General features: G+C 38.2%; 1 long non-coding RNA gene across 1 annotated transcript in view; it reads right to left on the bottom strand.

Annotated features, from left to right (window-relative positions):
• Positions 1-19,279, bottom strand: part of LOC145521382 (uncharacterized) — a 186,526-nt gene that overhangs the window by 38,344 nt on the left and 128,903 nt on the right. Inside the window, exons 4-5 of the long non-coding RNA XR_014065362.1 lie at positions 15,928-16,012; positions 9,443-10,329 (exon numbers count right to left, since the gene is read on the bottom strand). This is a non-coding gene — a long non-coding RNA (uncharacterized LOC145521382). The remainder of the gene's footprint in view (positions 1-9,442; positions 10,330-15,927; positions 16,013-19,279) is intronic.

The following is a 19,279-nucleotide window of genomic DNA, read 5'->3' as shown; positions in this document are numbered from 1 at the left end:
GAACATTTAATGACATGTCAGTGCCAAGGGAAAAGTGAGTACCTCCAAGTTGGACTATAAACATGTTTCTTTTTCATATTTGTGTAAATTTTATAAATTTTACCCTAATGTTTACTAGGGTGGATGTCTACTAGAGGATCCCTAGTAGCTCAGACAGTAAAGCATCTGCCTGCAATGCAGGAGACCCAGGCGATCCCTGGGTCAGGAAGATCCCCTGGAGAAGGAAATGGCAACCCACTCCAGTATTCTTGCATGGAGAATCCCGTGGACAGAGGAGCCTGGTGGGCTACAGTTCATGGGTTCACAAAGAGTCGGACACGACTGAGTGACTAACATACACACCCTAAAGTCTAAGTACTTTTTGAAATAAAAATTAACAAAAGTGGGGTGCCATTGCCTTCTCCGAAAAATTAACAACTCAAGCAAAATATACTAATACGGGTTCCATGGAGAAATAAACTTCAGTAGATACCCAGTAATGTTCTGAAACCTTATGCAAAATTTCCATTCTCTGGGAATTTGAGTATTCTTCTGTGGATAAAGATAACATCCTACATAGAATTCTCAAAGGAGAGTGATAACTCAAGTTTCAGAACTATAAATCTACATAATACATATGAAGAAAATTAAGTTGCATTTATTGGATTATTATGGACAACTCTAAAACTCGATATAAACTATTCATGCATAATAAATCATCATTTACTAAGACAAATTTTTTAGGGTCTATAGTTATGAAGAAAATGTCAAAATATTTTTTACAGCATTGGATTTCTTAAATATTTATTATACTGTATTTCTAATTTACTTCTATTCATTTATTGCAGAGTGAAATGTATTATCATAGTATTCTTTAATTAATAAATAAGACGAGGTTAAGAAATCTACTTAACAGAGATAAAATTTTAACAAGCTGAAATAACTAAATGTGTGAGTTTGTGCATAGAACCAGGATTCAGATATATAGCAAGTTATTATGAATTACAGTAAGCACAAGAAATATTGTATTCAGTAAAATATAAAATATCACCTGTAAGATTTTTACTATTTTTCATTTAAAAGATGAATAGTTGGAATACATATTATGATTACTTGATAATAACTTTTTTATTTGAACTTTGAAAATAACACATTTTTATGGTAAATATCATATACAACAAAAATTTCATTTTAATAAAGTGGCATAGATCAATTTTTCACAAACAAAATAAAATTTCCCTCTACAACGATTTTTTTTCCTTCTCAAATTGACTCTATTTATCACTATTAATCCAACTTTTATAAACAAAAATAATAGAGGACAGGGAAGTTACATCAGTCAGTCAGTTCAGTCGCTCAGTCGGGTGCGACTCTTTGCGACCCCATGAGCTGTAATGCTCCAGGCCTCCCTGTCCATCACCAACTCCCGGAGTCCACCCAAACCCAGGTCCATCGAGTCGGTGGTGCCATCCAGCCATCTCATCCTCCGGCGTCCCCTTCTCTTCCTGCCTTCAATCTTTCCCAGCATCAAGGTCTTTTCAAATGAGTCAGCTCTTTGCGTGAGGTGGCCAAAGTATTGGAGTTTCAGCTTCAACATCAGTCCTTCCAATGAACAATCAGGACTGATCTCCTTTAGGATGAACTGATTGGATCTCCTTGCAGTTGAAGGGACTCTCAAGAGTCTTCTCCAACACCACAGTTCAACAGCATCAATTCTTCAGCGCTCAGCTTTCTTCACAGTCCAACTCTCACATCCATACATGAATACTGGAAAAACTATAGCCTTGACTAGATGGACCTTTGTTGAAAAAGTAATGTTTCTGCTTTTTAATATGCTGTCTACGTTGGTCATAACCTTCCTTCCAAGGAGTAAGTGTCTTTTAATTTCATGGCTGCAGTCACCATCTGCAGTGATTTTGGAAACCCCCTGCCCCCCCAAAATAAAGTCTCTCACTGTTTCCAATGTTTCCCCACCTATTTGCCATGAAGTGATGAGAGCAGATGCCATGATCTTAGTTTTCTGAATATTAAGCTTTAAGCCAACTTTTTCACTCTCCTCTTTTACTTTCATCAGTGGCTCTTTAGTTCTTCTTCACTTTCTGCCATAAGGGTGTTGTCATCTGCATATCTGAGGTTATTGATATTTCACCCAGCAATCTTGATTCCAGCTTGTGCTTTTTCCAGCTCAGCGTTTCTCATGATGTACTCTGCATATAAGTTAAATAAGCAGGGTGACAATATACAACCTTGACATACACCTTTTCCTATTTGGAACCAGTCTGTTGTTCCATGTCCAGTTCTAACTGTTGTTTCCTGATCTACATACAGGTTTCTCAAGAGGCAGGTCAGGTGGTCTGGTATTGCCATCTCTTTCAGAATTTTCCACAGTTTATTGTGATCCACACAGTCAGAGGCTTTGGCATAGTCAATAAAACAGAAATAGATGTTTTTCTGGAACTCTCTTGCTTTTTTGATGATCCAAGCAGATGTTGGCAATTTGATCTCTGGTTCCTCTGCCTTTTTTAAAACAAGCTTGAACGTCTGGAAGTTCACAGTTCACGTATTGCTGAAGCCTGGCTTGGAGAATTTTAAGCATTAATTACTAGCGTGTGAGATGAGTGCAATTGTGTGATAGTTTGAGCATTCGTTGGCATTGCCTTTCTTTGGGATTGGTATGAAAAATGACTTTTCCCAGTCCTGTGGCCACTGCTGAGTTTTCCAAATTTGCTACCTCCTCTTAATATCTTCTGCTTCTATTAGGTCGATACAATTTTTGTCCTTTATTGAGCCCATCTTTGCATGAAAATTTCCCTTGGTATCTCTAATTTTCTTAAGGAGATCTTTAGTCTTTCCCATGTTATTGTTTTCCTCTATTTCTTTGCACTGATCGCTGAGGAAGGCTTTCTTATCTCTCCTTGCTATTCTTTGGAACTCTGCGCATTCAAGTGGGTATATCTTTCCTTTTCTCCTTTGCTTTTCACTTCTCTTCTTTTCACAGCTATTTCTAAGGCCTCCTCAGACAGCCATTTTGCTTTTTTGCATTTCTTTTCCTTGGGGATGGTCTTGATTTCTGTCTCCTGTACAATGTCATGAACCTCCATCCATAGTTCATCAGGTCCTCTGTCTATCTGATCTAGTCCCTTAAATCTATATTTCACTTCCACTGTATTGTCATAAGGGATTTGATTTAAGTCATACATGTTACATACCATTTTTTAAATCACTGAAACAACAGATAATAGAGCTGGGCTTCTCACATACAGGTCTCTTGTTTCCAAATCCAGAGAACTAACAAACATATGAATTACAAATTGATTTCCACACACATCCCTCTAAATACCTGTAACATGTTACTTTATTAAAAAAAAATCAAAGATAAAATGCCACTGATGTCCATTTACTGTATGCATGTGAATGCATTTTTCTAGTTTAATTAACATTTCTGTCTAATAGAAGAGCACTTGTATCAGGTTTTAATATAGAGTATTATTTGGACATATAACATTACTGTGTCTCATCCAAGTCTGAAGTACCTTAGTAAAACCTGATATTTGAAAACTTCATCAACGATTTTCTCAGCGTGTAGAAACAGAAGGTGGATGTTCGTAGGGAGTGGTGGCTCACAGAAAGTAAATGATTCATTAACAGCTTGACAGCCGTAACTGAAATTCATAGCTTCTCTGTAAGTCATACGTTTATTCTCTTTGAAATAAATAAAATTTAAGAGCTCCTTGCATTTACAGAAAAACAAAGCAGTCACTACATGAACCCTAGATATGAACTGTAAAGATGAATTCTATGGAATACTTAAGGAAATTGACAACCTCATAACTTTTAGAAAGAAAATAACTACACATATTAATACTTTTCCATGAGAAGTATATAAAATTCCTTTTGTGTTGCTTATTAATTAGAAATCTTTTAGGGAAGTAAGATATCTATGTAACCTAGTATTTCCATATAAATAACTCACTGGAGGTAAAAAGAAAAATACTGGAAAAATATATTAAATGTGTTTAATGAGAGTTCTAAAATCAAACGTGGGCTCCCCTGATAGCTCAGTGGGTAAAGAATCCACTTGCAATGTAGGACACCCCTGTTCGATTCCTGGGTTGGGCAGATCTGCTGAAGATGTAATAGGCTACCCACTCCAGCATTCTTGGGCTTCCCTGATGGCTCAGCTGGTAAAGAATACATCTGCAATGTGAGAGACTTGGATTCAGTCTCTGTGTTGGGAAGATTCCCTGGAGAAAGGAATGGCTACATGCTCCAGTATTCTGGCCTAGATAATTCCACGGACTGTACAGTCCATAGGATCACCAAAGAGTTGGATATGACTGAGCGACTTTCACTTTTCAAAATCAAGCACAGTGGATCCTCTGCTTTGAAACAAACTTTATGTGAATAAAAAATTAATCCAATTAGATCAAATTAATAGGGATTTATTACCAAAACAGTTGTTAAAACTTTTATATGTTTTGGTTCAAATTAATGGTATTGAAGTTTTGGGAGCTTAGTTATCTTGCTCACCCATGGATAATCTCCTTTAATTATGATATCTAAACAGTTTGGCCAATATCATTGGCCTGTTGTTGCTTTCACAATACAGTTTGAGAGGGGATTGAGAGACTTCAGAAAGCTGCTATGAAGATCTGTGTTCACTGATGTTAGGAAAGTTGGACAGCAGCATGTAAAACAGTGAAGTTGGAAAATCCATCACACCTACGCAAAAGTAAACTCAAAATGATTTAAAGACTTAAATATAAGGAAAGGCACACCATAAAATTCCTAGAAAAGAACATTGGCAAAACATCCTCTGACATAGATTGTACCAATATTTTCTTAGGTCAGTCTCCAAAGTCAATAAATAAAAGCAAAAAGTAAACAAATTTATGAGCTTGTATGCAGCAAAGGAAACAATAAACAAGATGCAAAGATAACCCACAAACTGGGAGAAAATTTTGAAAATGATGTGATCAACAATTTCCAAAATATACAGACAGATAATACCATTCAATAAAAAACCAAACAACCCAATTGAAAAATGGGCAAAAGATCTTAATAGACATTTCTCCAAAGAACATGTACAGAGGGCTGATTAATTAATAGAGAAGTGGAAAATCAAAGCACAATGAGGTAGCACCTCACATCAGTCCGAATGGTCATAGTGTAAAATTCTGCAAATAATAAATGCTGGAGCAGGTGTGGAGAAAAGGAAATCCTCCTGCACTCTCTGTGCGAATGTAAATTGGTGCAGCCACTGTGGACTTCCCAGGTGGTGCTAGTGGTAAAGAACTTGCCTGTTAATGTAAGAGATCCAAGAGATGCAGGTTTGATCCCTGAGCTAGGAGGATCCACTGGAGTAGGAAATGACAACCTACTTCGGTATTCATGGTTGGAAAATTCCATGGACAGAGGAGGCTGGCAGACTACGTTCCATGGGGCTGCAAAGAGTCAGATATGACTGAACAACTATGCACACACACACACTGTATATATAATGGAACATTACTTGGCTATTACAAAGAATAAAATAATGTCATTTGCAGCAACATGGACAGACCTAGAGATTACCATATCAGTGTAGAAATCAGAAAGATAAACACCATATGATATTATATGTGGAATCTAAGCTACAACACAAATAAACATATCTATGAAATATAAACAGGCTCATATACATATAGAGCAGATTTGTGGTTCCCAAGTAGGGGTGAGAAGGGAGGAGTTAAAGATTGGGAGTTTGGGATTAGCAGATTCAAACTGTTATACAAAAGGTGAATAAACAATAAGGTCCTACTGTATAGCACAGGAAACTATATTGAATATCCTGTAATAAATCATAATGGAAAAGAATACATATGCATAACTGAGTTACTTTGTTGTACAGCAATTAGACACAACATTGTAAATCAACTATACTTTGAAAAAATTTTTAAAAAATTACAAATCTATCTCAGTAGAACCGATTCAAATGTTTTTTTTAATGGCTGAGTAATATTCCATTGTGTATATGTACCACAGCTTCCTTATCCATTCGTCTGCTGATGGACATCTAGGTTGCTTCCATGTCCTGGCTATTGTAAACAGTGCTGCGATGAACATTGGGGTACACGCGTCGGAGTGAAGTAAGCCAGAAAGAAAAACAACAATACAGTATACTAATGCATATATATGGAATTTGAAAGATGGTAACGATAACCCTATATGCGAGACAGAATAAGAGACACAGATGCATAGAACAATTTTATGGACTCTGAGGGAGAAGGTGAGGGTGGGACGTTCTGGGAGAATAGCATTGAAACATGTATATTATCATATGTGAAACAGAACACCATTCCATGTTCGATGCATGAGACAAGGGCTCAGGGCTGGGGCAATGGGATGACCCAGAGGGATGGGATGGGGAGGGAGGTGGGTGGGGGGTCCAGGAAGAGGAACACATGTAAACCCATGGCTGATTCATGTCAATGTATGGCAAAAACTATTACAATATTGTAAAGTAATTAGCCCCCAACTAAAATAAATAAATTTATTAAAAAAAAAATTACAAATCTGTGTTTTCTGACACAGATAACTAAAGAAAAGTGACAGTGATTTAATTGGGATACAGGACCTGATAGCAATTATAGCTAATGTTAAGAACTATAAATCTATTTCAGAAATGAAAATGTGAAAGGATAAGTCAACAATTTTCCAAATTACTCTTCGGGTGCCCTTTCCCAACTTAATAGGTCCTCTCTCCAGCCTTCCATTTTTGGGCACCACCATATACTCTCTGGATGTCTACGTCCCTCTAACCCCTCATCTTCATTTCTCACTCTTTCTTCATGTCCGCTTTACTAGAAAGTTCCCATTTTCTTGTCCAAATTACTCTAAAATCTTCTCAAAATCTATTATTTTTAACAGATTCTAGTCAGGGCACTAAAGATGAGGCTCACTGATGAATCTATGAATTTCCACCAAAAAAGAAAAGAAATCAGTATACAAGTTGTGTGTGTGTGTTTTATACATTAACTTCATGTATCAGTCCATAACTTATATAGGTCAAAATAAATGAATTTATGTAAAAAAAGATAATATATCATTACAGAAAGATGTAAACTTATGTTCCATAGCTGCCATTAGATTGTGATGTGTTACGATCTGAATGGAATTTGTCACATAAAATCATGGATAAGTACAGACACATTCTGAATATATAATTGTATTATAAAAATGAACCCCTTAAATATAAACATCTGTGTGAGAGGCAGGAGATTCTGCCATTTCTTCTTCCTTGGTTTTCTTCCATGGTAAGTGCAGTACATGTTTCATTCTTTCCTCTGTGAATGCATTCTGTAGTGTGTGAAGCACAGGATAAGAAGACTAATGGGAGCTAAAATGGAGTCTGTGTTTAGTAACCAAACCCTGCATTTTGACACTGGACTAGACAAAGAAGAAAACTAGTTTTTATTAGTACAAAGGACTCCTTTCTTCATTAAGCTTGGACTGGCAAGGCTGTGTTTAACCAGAAAAAGTGTAAAATTAGGGTCCCAGCAGGAAAAAATGAAATAGTATATTCACAGTTTAACTGAAAACAGTTTATTGAAGGGATTATTTACAGAAGCATGTACAGCATGCAGAAAATCTACAAGAGATGGGGAAGCACCCAAGGCTAGAAACAATGGGAATTCATAACAACTCCTAAGTGAAAAAAGATAAGATGAATGTTACCAGAAACTGATCAAAGCAGAAGTGGTGGCAGAAGGGCTGGGTGATAGATGTTAGAACTACGTGTAGGACAATGTCAGAATGGAGGAGCAGAGATAATATAAATATACAGGTCCATTCATCCCACCTCCAATCACCAGCAGGTGTTCCTCATCACTGACTCCACCTTCAAGCATACCGGAAAAAAAAATGGAGTTAAGCGGTATATAAATGTTGGCCTCTCAGGGCCCAGAGCAGGGCAGAGACGAAGGTAGAGACTGGGCCTGGGAAGCCAATCAGAATAACTTGCTAGATTCATCTAATTCGTTAACCATGTTTCTAACTTCTGTAAACTCGATGCTTTAGTATCTGTCCTTCATGAGTATACTGGAAACGCCTTGCTGTAGACAACCCAACATATGCCTGAGACACCTGACTTGACCTCTTGCCTCCCTCATGTCCCCTCTCCCACCCACACATCTCCCCCCTTACAAGAGGAGTCCTCCTCTTAGAAACATATTTTTCAAAATCAAAGCCAACCAATCCAGAGTCCACACTCCCAGCCACCTCCTTTATTGCCCTTTATTAAGATCTTGCCTCTGAGCTTAAATACTCCAGTGCCAGGTACTAGACAAACAGGAAGAGCTCTGTGCCCCAGACCCAGTTAAAATCATTCAAAGCAGCCAATCCTAAGTCCACTCACACAATCTCACCAGTTCCTTTCTGTGGAAATCACTATAAAGTCTTCTGTCCAATGCTGGTGCTTCCCTGTGCGGCCCCCCTGATGTGGCCTGCTTCCTTCCTCTTGGGAATTGTGAGTAATAAACTATATTTTTCATAGAAAACATCTCCTGATTTGTTGGCCTTACTATGTATCAAATTTTCTATTAAAATAGTGTATTTTTTAAAATCTATCTTGACAACTATCTTACTAAAATTTGTAAAGGTGCTGTGTAGGCTAGAATTACGGGGCATCCCATGTGGCACTGGTGGTAAAGAACATGCCTCCCAATGCAAGATATGCAGGTTTGTTCCAACTGCTGGGAAGATTCCCAGAAGTACAGCATGGAAACTGACTCTAGCACTCTGGCCTGGAGAATCCCGTGGATGGAGGAGACTGGGGGGCTACAGTTCATAGGGTCACAAAGAGTTGGACATGACTGAAGTGGCTTAGCACACAAACAAGCAGGCTAGAACTAGACGTGAAAAAAGTGGTCCTTTTTTTCTATTTAGACACTCTTTCTGATACAAAAATTTCTACTAGTTCTACCTTGAAATCAGATAAGAGGAGAGACCAACAAATAACAGCCTCCCCCTAGAAAATTGCAGGGTAGAATGGTTGTTTTTGGCAACCAATCCCAACCTTCTTACACCTGTTGGTCTCCAGTTCATCCAGTAACTTCTTCCTGTGTCCAGAGGACTGCTTACTAACTTATAAGTGGTACATTTACTAATCCCATGGCATTATTTAGTGTTAAAAATGATTTGTTATGAGTTGAAATTATGAAACTTTACTAATATTACCAAATCTATTATCTCTTGTTGTATGATTTCAAATGATGCAATCAATAATTTATATAATTGACTATCAGTTCAGTTCAGTCGCTCAGTCGTGTCCGACTCTTTGCGACCCCATAAATTGCAGAACGCCAGGCCTCCCTGTCCATCACCAACTCCCGGAGTCCACCCAAACCCATGTCCATCGAGTCAGTGATGCCATCCAACCATCTCATCCTCTGTCATCCCCTTCTCCTCCCGCCCCCAATCCTACCCAGCATCAGGGTCTTTTCCAATGAGTCAACGCTTCTCATGAGGTGGCCAAAGTATTGGAGTTTCAGCTTCAACATCAGACCTTCCAATGAACACCCAGGGTTGATCTCTTTTAGAATGGATTGATTGGATCTCCTTGCAGTCCATGGGACTCTCAAGAGTCTTCTCCAACACCACAGTTCAAAAGCATCAATTCTTCGGCGCTCAGCTTTCTTCACCGTCCAACTCTCACATCCATACACGACCACTGGAAAAACCATAGCCTTGACTAGACGGACTTTTGTTGGCAAAGTAATGTCTCTGCTTTTAAATATGCTATCTAGGTTGGCCATAGCCTTCCTTCCACGGGGTAAGCGTCTTTTAATTTCATGGCTGCAGTCACCATCAGCAGTGATTCTGGAGCCCTCAAAAATAAAGTCTGACACTGTTTCCACTGTTTCCCCATCTATTTCCCATGAAGTAATGGGACCAGATGCCATGATCTTAGTTTTCTGAACGTTGAGCTTTAAGCCAACTTTTTCACTCTCCTCTTTCACTGTCATCAAGAGGCTCTTCAGTTCTTCTTCACTTTCTGCCATAAGGGTGGTGCCATCCACATATCTGAGGTTATTGATATTTCTCCCGGCAATCTTGATTCCAGCTTGTGTTTCTTCCAGCCCAGCATTTCTCATGATGTACTCTGCATATAAGTTAAATAAGCAGGGTGACAATATACAGCCTTGACGTACTCCTTTTCCTATTTGGAACCAGTCTGTTGTTCCATGTCCAGTTCTAAGTGTTGCTTCCTGACCTGCACAAGATTTCTCAAGAGGCAGGTCAGGTGGTCTGGTATTCCCATCTCTTTCAGAATTTTCCACAGTTTCTTGTGATCCACACAGTATGGATAAACTAATATAAAATAAAATAACAAAGAAATATGATTACAAGACACACACATAAAATGTGATAACAAGAGACTATTAAACTGAAGTAAGATGAGGGAAATGGCTTCCCAGTGGGTGCAGTGGTAAAAAATCTGCCAATTTAGGAGACTCAAGAGATGCATGTTTGATCCCCGGGTTGGGAAGATTCCCTGGAGTAGGAAATGGCAACCCACTCCAGTATTTTCTGCTGGGAAATACCGTGGGCAGAGGAATCTGGCAGGCTACAGTCCATAGGGTCACTCTTAGTTGGACACAACTGAACAACTGAGCTTATATGCAAGATGAAGGAAACTCATTAATTTGATAACATACTTCAAGTTTACGCTCAACACAAATTTCTAACATATGAAATTTGAGCAGATGCATATACAAATATGTATGTACTAGATTAGAGAATAAAATAAGCTATTTGCCTCTAGCCATTTGTTTGGAGAAATGAAAAAAATTCAGTATATTGGTTTTACTTTTTAAATTCAACATACAGTGATGTTTGCTAATCTTTTTAAGATGCTTTGAAAAACAATAGGAGTCACAGGGTTGGCATAAAACTTGAATCTCTGTGGAACTTCTGGCCTCAGAGTAGCAATTTGCATTGATTTTGACATGCCAATAGAGTTACAGAGAAATACATTGGGTTAAATTGCATGTGCCATGTTATAGTAAAAGTCTTTGCAACAAAATTAAGTGAAGAGTGAAGATGTTCTTAATATAAGAAGTCCTTTCTTTGTGCTATTACCACCAAAGACACAAGACTTATGTAATTACAGTTAAAATATATATCCACCACTCTTTCCAATGCCTGTGGTCTAAGACACATAGTCCCTGGAAGTTGCAATAACTTCTAGAAAGAACTGAGATCAGGAGGCACCATCAAATATGAATGGACATCTGCTATTGCTACAGATCATGTTAATAGTCTACTTAAGACATTGTGCCTTTCCACATCCTCACACTATAAACAAATCAATAAATAAAAGCATAGATGTTTTAGTTTCTTGTTGTGGTACAATACCAAATGATAGTGAGCTTTCCCAATGACTCAGACAGTAAAGAATCTGCCTGAGATTCTTTACTGATCCAGATTCGATCCCTGTGTTGGAAAGATCCCCTGGAGAAGGAAATGGCAATCCACTCCAGTATTGCCTGGAGAATTCCACGGACATGGGATCTGGGTGGGCTACAGTCCATAAGGTCTCAAAGAACCAGACACGACTGAGTGATTAACACACACATCCACACCACAAGATAGTACAGTTTCAGGAAATATTAATATTTGATGAATACTTTGGGAATTCTTGATATCTGATTTAAGAAAATTGAAGTGGTCCTTATAGTGAAGGATTTGAATAGTTGTATTTTTCCTCTGCTGAGTTCTGTATTCTGAGTTCTACCTTATGGAATTTCAAACTTCCAGAAACAGCCACAGAAAATAGGTTGGGGATATACATATTCATCTTAGATAAAATAAAGCCTACCCAGGAGCTTTAACATTTATATGAACCTTTACATATATGTGTGTGTGTGTATATATTTATATATATATATATATATACATATATATATATATATGTTTGAATTTGTTTAGTCTTTCGAATTGGGATGACTGTGTGTTGATGGCTGATAACTAGATTTTTAGAAGATGTGAATGTCAAATATATATTTAAATATCAATATGATTTTGGATTTTGCACAAAATATACATATGGCAATGTTTTTCTCTTTCCTCTTTAATACTCAAGATAAAAGTTTAATGCCAGAAAATATACTTGTTGTTACTTACTTCTATATTTAAAAGAGTGGCTTTATTTTGTACTTGGAGAGCTTCCAGTATAGAAACTGATGCAAAATTTATAAACAAAGGATAATAGAATATAATAAGAGACTCTGAATCGTCTAGTATCAATCTGATGAGTTATGCTGAAAGACTGCTTCACTAAAATCATGTGTGTATTTCATCAAATATGTATTTACTACTGCCTTTCCTGATAGTGTGGAATTTTATTAGCTCTAAGGTACTAAATTGGGTCTTCCCTTGTAGCTCAGACAGTAAAGAATCAGCCTGCAAAGCTGGAGACCCAGGTTCGATCTCTGGGTCAGGTAGATCCCCTGGAGAAGGAAATGGCAACCCACATCCGTATTCTTGTCTGGAAAATTCCATGGACAAAGAAGCCTGGTGGGCTACAGTCTATGGGGTCGCAAAGAGTTGGACACAACTGAGCTACTAATACTTTCACTTCCACTAAATTGAGTTTAAAATCTCATAGACAATTATAATGACAATGTTAATAGAATCATAATATAATAAACTTTATACCACATATTATATTATGAACCCAACTAGCTACAGCTCCTGGTATGTAGCAAATATATCTAGATATTTGTCACATAAGCAAACAGAATTTCGCGGCAGCTCCTAAATGTGCAAATCAGGTATATCTTATGCAGAAGGAAGAGGATTTGGCCACGGATGTAGCTGTGAGGCTAAGCCTAGACATACCTGTAGACCTCTGTCAGATCCTTCCTCCGTTCCTCACCAGAGCACCATGACTACACATTGTGTTGTGGCACTTAGACTTTCTATTGGAAATTATTGTTTTCCATGTGCCTTATAACTTCTTTGAGCCTGGAAGCCATTCATGGATGGGGTGCATGTCTACCTCCTCAAATTACAGTAAGTCCCCTACATATGAACTCTCATGTTGTGAACTTTCAAAGATGAGAATGTACATTTTCATGTTCAATCATGTACGTTAGTTCACATGTCTGGTGTACACTGATGCATGGGTACATCTTCTATAAGTGGTTGTGTTTTTGTGTACTTTACTGTACAGTACTAGAGTACAATAGCACTGTATCTTTATTTCAAATCCAGGTTGTCCAGAAGCAAGTATAAAAGCAGTGGTGATGTAACTGGTACTGTTAAAAGTGCCAAATGATAATGATGAAAACAAAAGTAAAAATAATTGAGAGTGAAGCAAGGCAAAAAGAATGAGAGAAGCTGTTCATTTTTATGACATTGAACTTTTTTCTGTGCAATACCAGAAGCTTACCTGATGGAATTGGAGTCCCAGAGAAAGGACAAAGAGGAAGAAGTAACTGAAGAACTGAATAGATTCAAGATGCAGGAAATGAAAATGAGATTTTCTTTATTTGAGGAGGCACTGTTAGTTTTTGAGGCAGAGGACCCCAATGTGGAATGGTATATGAAGGTTGCAGCAGCTATTCAAAATGCATTCCAGTGCTACTGTGTTATCTATGACAAGAAAAAAAGCTACTACCCAGACATCACTGGATCGTTCTTTCAAGGGGGTAGATAGAATTGAATCCAGCAAGGAACCAGAACTTGTCCCATCAACATCAAGCATGAATGAAATTGAAGCTTGCCCTCCACCTCCTATTGCTGGTGATCCTTCAGCTGTACCATCTCCCACCTCCTCTTCCTCTACCAATCAGTAACTCTTTTACTTGTTCACTCAATGCCATCCCCTGTTTGCCAGCTGTTGTATTGTTCGACTGTACTTTTCAAGGTACTATACTCTGAGATTAAAAATGTTTTCTTTATTCTTCGTTTTTTTAAATGTATTATTTATGTGAAAAGTATTTTAAAAATATTGAAGTGCAGTACTAGATAGCCAATTGTGTTAGTTAAGTACTTCAAACTTTGTTGGACTTACAAGCAAATTGGACCTACAAACACGATCTTGGAACATAACGCATTTATATGTAGGGGACTTACTGTACCTGCCACAACTACTAGCATAGTGATTCCTTGGTTGCTGGGTCCTTAGTAATTATTTTTGGAGTGAATAAAGGCTTAATGACAGAGCCAAATTAGTACATGTCTTGTAACAAGCAGCATTCTATTTTAGATTAGAATATTTAAATGTGCTTCCTTCTAAAGATTTATGCCAGGTTTATAATCTTTCATTTGCTTGTCTTTTTACCTCCCATAGAATATTAAATAATCTTTTTGAAATCAATTTTTATTGGATTATAGTGTATTTATAATGTCGTGTTAGTTTCTGCTGTATACCAAAGTGAATCAGTTATCCTTACACACATATACACTCTATTCTAAGTACCAACTATATGAAGTACCATTCATATAGTTCATTAAAAAACACTGAACAGTCTTAGAATGAATATGGAAATTGTATAGGGGAAAAAAAAAAACGGCCCTGTGCCAGATTATGTGATCAACTGGGCTTAGAAAAGGAAAAGCCCTTCACCACTCCCACGATTTCTCATTGCAGCACTTCCTTGCTCTACAGACCCCAACTCTGTTGCAAGATGGCACAAACAACATTCTCAGTTTATTTCTCTTAATTAATATTTTCTGAAAGAGTGAAATACGTTTATCATTGTCTGCTTCCTTTTGTCCTGAGGACTGTTCTTCTTGGCCAGGGTTCAAGATTCAGACCATTCTGTCCCTCCAGATTGAGTGAGAATTCATGTCCTAATTATGAGTAAAATAGATTCCTCTATGAGAGGAGACGTTAGATTTTGAAGGAACAGATGGAAGATTCCTGGAAGCAGACTTGGAAATCTTGCTACTAGCCTTCCTTATCTATCTTCTTCAAATCACCCCATGTCATCTTTTTAATTTTTTTTAAATTTTTATTTTGAAAAGTATTTCCCTCACCTAATCCTTAAACAACTCCCACAGGGCTGTCTGGAAGTAGATAGGGGATGGAACACTGGTGCTAAATATCAGCAAATTAAGAAGAGGTAACCTGTCCTGTCATTCAGGAAAATCGAAACTAACATAAGGAGCCTCTAGGAGTTTGGGGAATTATAACTCTAATGTGGCTCTGGCTACACATACCTAAAATCATAAATGTGTGCATCAAAAGAAAAAGTAGTCAAAATCACTATCTGATAACTGAAAACAAAAGTCAAAGCTATCCTAAAAAAACCTAAAATTAAAAAAACACAAATTAAGCAATTAAACAAGAAAACAGCAACAAAAAGGACCCTCTAAAGGATTTTAAACTTTCTAAATGAAGACAACTTTGATTAATTAAAAATTAATATCTTCTTAGCAAATTTTAGAGTTATGTTACTCAAGTTTGGTTCATTTATTTATTTTTTTTAATGCAGAAGTCATGGCATTACACTGATGAAAATACTGTGGCTTGCTTTATAAAAAATAGCAAAAAAGAAAAACCCTTCCTCCTGATTTTCTACTTTGTAACTCTTGTCTCAAAAGCAGCCTAAGATAGATTAACTACATTAGGGCAAGGGTACAGCTTAGTTTTCTTTATGCATGCAGCAAAGTACTTGAAATATAATGTCAAAAATACAGAACGGTTTGGGTTTACCCTATTCATAAGCTGACAAGCCAGCCTCCCTCAGTTTCATGGATGCTGACAGAAAACAAGACAGGAGGCAGTTAATTACTCATAGCAATTGCACTCGCCAAAGTATGATCATTTTCATGTGCCAATTCCCTGTGCCTCACTTATCATGGGCTGGCAAAACAAGAGAGGTGACACCTGCGTATACAGTGGTTTGTACTACAGGAAAGGAACCTCAGGCTTAATCCCAATGCCTTATAACAGACCTTTGCCTCAGAGGGACACATTATCTTCTTTCCTAGAAGAGACATGATTTTCTATTTTCCAAGGCTGTTCGCTTCACAAATATTCCTGAAAGAATATTCAGAACAAAAGCTGTCAGTACCTCTGTTCACAAGAAATGTAGTTAATAAAATACCCACAAAGAATTGTCTTCTAACATATAATAGGTGTTCATTTCCAGGTGTTCATTTCTGGAGTTATTTCTTCACTGACCTCCAGTAGCATATTGGGCACCCACAGATCTGGGGAGTTCATCTTTCAGTGTCCTATTTTTTTGCCTTTTCCTACTGTCCATGGGGTTCTCAAGGCAAGAATACTAAAGTGGTTTGCCATTCCCTTCTCCAGTGGACCATGTTTTGTTAGAACTCTCCACCATGACCTGTCCTTCTTAGGTGGCCCTACACAGCATGGCTCATAGTTTCATTGAGTTAGACAAGGCTGTGGTCCATGTTATCAGTTTGGTTAGTTTTCTGTGATGTTGGTTTTCATTCCATCTGCCCTCTGATGGAGAAGGATAAGAGGCTTATGGAAGCTTCCTGATGGGAGATACGACTGAGGGGCAAATTGGGTCTTGTTATGATGGGTGGGGCTATGCTTAGTAAATCTTTAATCCAATTTTCTGTTGATGGGCGGAACTGTGTTCCCTCCCTGTTGTTTGACCTGAGGCCATTCTCTAGTGGAGATAATGAAAATAATGGCAACCTCCTTCAAAAAAAAAAACTTCCAGAGGTTATCCTATACAATGTATCCTGATGGCAGAGTAGAAGGACTTGCACTCATCTTCTCCTGCAAGAACTCCAAAATTACAACTTGCTGCTGAACAACCATTGAAAGGAAAATGTTTAATCCCACCAAAAAAAGATAACCCACATCCAAGGGCAAAGGAGAAGCCCCAGCAAGATGGTAGGAGGGGAAAAATCACATTTAGAATCAACCCCATAGCTGCCAAAGATGCTTGGAGGGCTCAACGAAACCTTGTGTGCACCAGGACCCAGAGACCCCGTAGAGACTGAGTCAGAATTGTGTTTGAGTATATCCTGTGGAGGTTCCTGTCAGCAGTGGCCTGTCACAATGGCAGGGTTTCTGGGTGCAGCAGACTTGGATGTGGCATAAGTCCACTTGGGGGAGGTTGTCATTAATCCTACCATACAGATGCCAGAACTTACACACATCTGGGGAAACAGACTCTTGGGGGGCACAAACAAAACCTTGTGTGCACCAGGACCCAAGAGAAAGGAGCAGTAACCCCAAAAGGGACAGACCCAGACTTGCCCATGAGTGTCCAGGAGTCTCCAGCAGAAGTGTGTGTTGGCAGTGGCCTGCTGCAGGGTCAGGGGCACTGAGTGCAGCACTGGGTACATGGGACCCTTTGAAGGAGGTCACCATTATCTTCATTACATCATGGACTTAGATTAAGCCATATGAAATCCTTGACTTTTGAGCATTTCTGATCTATAGTGTTATTTCAGTGGGTCAACCTGATATATATGATTTGAGAAATGAAAATGAAGAGTCTGCTGATATGTCTCAATCAATGATGCCATGTTTGAATATAGTAAAAGTCCTGGCACAGTTTGTGATGCTGGCACATGTCATGGTGACAGCGAGGGTTGGCAGGGGAACACTTGCATGTGATTAAAAAGATAAGAGCACAATCCATCTCCTAGTTTTCCAGTTTGTCTATAGTAAACTTTTGTTTGACTATCAATACTTAAACCTCAGGTTTTAAGGCTCAAGACACTTTTTCCCTCAAAAAGATATTTTTCCTAACTGCTGGGCCCTTGGGAAAATTTAATGTAGTACTTTGCTGTGTTTGTCACATGCTTCTTCCATTAACCTTGTGAAATAGCCTTGTTTCAGCCCATAAAGAAATAATTTACATACCTTGCCATTCTCTGTGGTCTATTTCATATTTCTTATTATTATTTTACTAATTTTTAGTTTCTACGCTCAAAAGATTAGTTTCTACGCTCAAAAGATAATTTTTAGGGATATCTCTCTCAATTTCCTTTTCTAATGCATGAATAATCTCTTCAGCATCTTAAGCCAACAGTCAGAATATCTGTGAAAAATTGCGGCGATAAACAATTCACTGTGTCATGAAAAAGACCACCTCGATTTGAGATGACTTAATTGTTAGAAAATTATTCTTTACACCATCATGTAATATGAAAGTTGAAAGTGACTTTGGATATTAACTAATCCAAACCTCTGTTAAATCTGTTGAGGTTTATGTGATTGGGGAGTATAAAAAACTAACTAGTGATAAATTGAAAAAGGTACAGTGAGTTAGTAAAAACTACAATGAAGGCAAAACCCCTAGAAAATGTGATGAGATATTGGGGAAGGGAAGCCCCTTGGACTGGGGGGGGGGGTCAAGGATATTCTAGCTGAGTTCTTCTCTGCCAAAACACAGTCACCACATGATAAATCAATATTTATTATATGAACAAATAAGTAAAGTGAAAAAGAGAGTACTAATAAATAAATGTAGATTAATATTGAAATTTTCATCAACCTAAGCATGTTTCCTTTCAGTTTAACACAAGTAAGTAGCGTGGATCAGGGGAAAGAACAGAACCCCAGAGTAATGGTCCTTTGGGGACCATTACCTTGAAACTGATTAAATTTATAGCTACTCTACAGAAAAATGCACACATACATATGCATGCAACACTCTCCAACGGCTTTATTTTATATCCCCATTATCAAGAAGGCCTTGTAACGTGAAGAGCCTGATTTCCTAAAGACCTCTAAATGTTAGTTTCTTGTGTAAGAAAACTTATCCTTCTTTAGTCACGTCAGCATTATTGATGATGCTCATCTTTGTCACCAAGGAAAGGTGCAAACATTCCCCCTGCAGAAGTAACCCTTGTAATGTGTCTGATTGTCTATAAATACTTCTAGCAGAAATAAATAGTCCACCCATGGCCTGTGAAGCATATGTCCAGTTTGGGATGTTACTTCAGGCATGCTATTGGTGTCTGGGTCATATTCCTTGTCCTTGTATGGCCCCAGGGATCTGGATCTGTCTGCTTGCTCTCCAGCAATCAGTGTCTCCATCTCTTGGCTGAAGGGCTCCCTCCAGGCTTCCCCAGTTACCCCTGGCTGAGTGCCGCAGGGAGAACAGAAAGTCCTTGGGAATTTATGTTCCTGGAGGGTGTCCTTGAACTACTGACTGGCATGTCTGGGGCAGACACTTCCCAGTTCTCCTATGGTCTGGCCAGGACAGCTAAGAGGTATGGCCTGGACCCTCTCAGAAGCTCTGAGCCCATGGGAGAAGGTTCTCATGAGAACTTGTAGACCCTTGCTTGAGTGCCTGCATTTCCCACCCCA

The sequence above is a fragment of the Giraffa tippelskirchi genome, chromosome 1, assembly GCF_054371585.1.
Source record: "Giraffa tippelskirchi isolate mGirTip1 chromosome 1, T2T-mGirTip1v1.2.pri, whole genome shotgun sequence".
NCBI lineage: Eukaryota > Metazoa > Chordata > Mammalia > Artiodactyla > Giraffidae > Giraffa > Giraffa tippelskirchi.
The sequence above is the reverse complement of the archived record's forward strand: the minus strand, read 5'-3'. Positions and strand labels throughout refer to the sequence as shown.